Source organism: Salmo trutta, unplaced genomic scaffold (assembly GCF_901001165.1).
Source record: "Salmo trutta unplaced genomic scaffold, fSalTru1.1, whole genome shotgun sequence".
Classification (NCBI taxonomy): domain Eukaryota; kingdom Metazoa; phylum Chordata; class Actinopteri; order Salmoniformes; family Salmonidae; genus Salmo; species Salmo trutta.
The window spans coordinates 24829-28269 of NW_021823192.1; positions in this window are offsets into that span (position 1 = coordinate 24829).

A 3441-nucleotide genomic window follows, 5' to 3' on the forward strand; every position below is an offset into this window, starting at 1 on the left:
GTCGGTCCGGAGCTAACATCAATCATTCCGGAGCTAGCCAGCTGAAGAGTTCCATCAGCCACTCCTGGGCTACAATCACCTATCCGGACCCGTTTTACTGCCGATGCGGAGCCCCATCGGGCATTCACAACTGGACTACCGACGTTATCTGCCCGAGGGAGTTATCCAACTGGCCCCTCCATATGGTATGGTAGAGCAGCTGTTATGTTTGGTAGAGCAGCTGTTAGGTATGTTAGAGCAGTTGTTAGGTATGGTAGTGTAGCTGTTAGGTATAGTAGAGCAGCTGTTAGGTATGGTAGAGCAGCTGTTAGGTATGGTAGAGCAGCTGTTAGGTATGGTAGAGCAGTGATTCAGTTGTTAGGTATGGTTGAGCAGCTGTTAGGTATGGTAGAGCAGCTGTTAGGTGTGGTAGAGCAGCAGTTGGGCATAGTAGAGCAGCTGTTAGGTATGGTAGAGCAGCTCTTAGGTATGTTAGAGCAGCTGTTAGGAATGGTAGAGCAGCTGTTAGGTGAGGTAGAGCACCTGTTAGGTATAGTAGAGCAGCTGTTAGGTATGGTAGAGCAGCTGTTAGGTATGGTAGAGCAGCTGTTATGTTCGGTAGAGCAGCTGTTAGGTGAGGTAGAGCACCTGTTAGGTATGGTAGAGCAGCAGTTGGGCATAGTAGAGCAGCTGTTAGGTATGGTAGAGCAGCTGTTAGGTATGTTAGAGCAGTTGTTAGGTATGGTAGTGTAGCTGTTAGGTATAGTAGAGCAGCTGTTAGGTATGGTAGAGCAGCTGTTAGGTATGGTAGAGCAGCTGTTAGGTATGGTAGAGCAGTGATTCAGTTGTTAGGTATGGTTGAGCAGCTGTTAGGTATGGTAGAGCAGCTGTTAGGTGTGGTAGAGCAGCAGTTGGGCATAGTAGAGCAGCTGTTAGGTATGGTAGAGCAGCTCTTAGGTATGTTAGAGCAGCTGTTAGGAATGGTAGAGCAGCTGTTAGGTGAGGTAGAGCACCTGTTAGGTATAGTAGAGCAGCTGTTAGGTATGGTAGAGCAGCTGTTAGGTATGGTAGAGCAGCTGTTATGTTCGGTAGAGCAGCTGTTAGGTGAGGTAGAGCACCTGTTAGGTATGGTAGAGCAGCAGTTGGGCATAGTAGAGCAGCTGTTAGGTATGGTAGAGCAGCTGTTAGGTATGTTAGAGCAGCTGTTAGGAATGGTAGAGCAGCTGTTAGGTATGGTAGAGCAGCAGTTGGGCATAGTAGAGCAGCTGTTAGGTATGGTAGAGCAGCTGTTAGGTATGGTAGAGCAGCTGTTAGGTATGGTAGAGCAGCTGTTAGGTATGGTAGAGCAGCTGTTAGGTATGGTAGAGTAGCTGTTAGGTATGGTAGAGTAGATTTTAGGTATGGTAGAGCAGTGATTCAGCTGTTTGGTATGATAGAGCAGATGTTAGGTGTGGTAGAGCAGCTGTTAGGTATGGTAGAGTACTGATTCTGCTGTTAGGTATGGTAGAGCAGCTGTTAGGTATGATAGAGCAGCTGTTAGGTATGATAGAGCAGCTGTTAGGTATGGTAGAGTAGATTTTAGGTATGGTAGAGCAGCTGTTAGGTATGGTAGAGCAGCTGTAAGGTATGATAGAGCAGCTGTTAGGTATGGTAGAGCAGCTGTTAGGTGTGGTAGAGCAGCTGTTAGGTATGGTAGAGCAGTGATTCAGCTGTTAGGTATGCTAGAGCAGCTGTTAGGTATGGTAGAGCAGCTGTTAGGTATGATACAGCAACCCCACTATAATAGGACATCACATCAACCCCACTACAATAGGACATCACATCAACCCCACTACAATAGGACACCACATCTACCCATCAACCCCACTACAATAGAACATCACATCAACCCCATACAATAGGACATCACATCTACCCATCAACCCCACTACAATAGGACATCACATCAACCCCAATACAATAGGACACCACATCAACCCCACTACAATAGGAAACCACATCAACCCCACTACTATAGGACATCACATCAACCCCACTACAATAGGACATCACATCAACCCCACTACAATAGGACATCACATCGACCCCACTACAATAGGACACCACATCAACCCCACTACAATAGGACACCACATCAACCCCACTATAATAGGACATCACATCAACCCACCAACCCCACTACAATAGGACATCACATCAACCCCACTACAATAGGACACCACATCAACCCCACTACAATAGGACATCACATCAACCCCACTACAATAGGACACCACATCAACCCCACTACAATAGGACATCACATCAACCCCACTACAATAGGACATCACATCAACCCCACTACAATAGGACACCACATCTACCCATCAACACCACTACAATAGAACATCACATCAACCCCACTACAATAGGACATCACATCTACTTATCAACCCTACTACAATAGGACACCGAATCAACCCCACTAAAATAGGACATCACATCAACCCCACTACAATAGGACACCACATCAACCCTACTACAATAGGACACATCATCTACCCATCAACCTCACTACAATAGAACATCACATCAACCCCACTACAACAGGACATCACATCTACTCATCAACCCTACTACAAAAGGACACCACATCAACCCCACTACAATAGGACACCACATCAACCCCACTACAATAGGACACCACATCAACCCCACTACAATAGGACATCACATCTACCCCACTACAATAGGACATCACATCAACCCCACTACAATAGGACATCACATCAACCCCACTACAATAGGACATCACATCAACCCCCACTACAATAGGACATCACATCTACCCCACTACAATAGGACATCACATCAACCCCACTACAATAGGACATCACATCTACCCATCAACCCCACTACTATAGGACATCCCATCAACCCCACTACAATAGGACACCACATCAACCCCACTACAATAGGACACCACATCTACCCCACTGCAATAGGACATCACATCTACCCCACTACAATAGGACATCACATCAACACCACTACAATAGAACATCACATCAACCCCACTACAATAGGACACCACATCTACTCATCAACCCCACTACAATAGGACACTGAATCAACCCCACTACAATAGGACATCACATCTACCCATCAACCCCACTACAATAGGACACCACATCAACCCCACTACAATAGGACATCACATCAACCCCACTACAATAGGACACCATATCAACCCCACTACAATAGGACACCACATCAACCCCACTACAATAGAACATCACATCAACCCCCACTACAATAGGACATCACATCTACCCATCAACCCCACTACAATAGGACACCACATCAACCCCACTACAATAGGACATCACATCTACCCATCAACCCCACTACAATAGGACACCACATCAACCCCACAAACAATAGAACATCACATCAACCCCACTACAATAGGACACCACATCA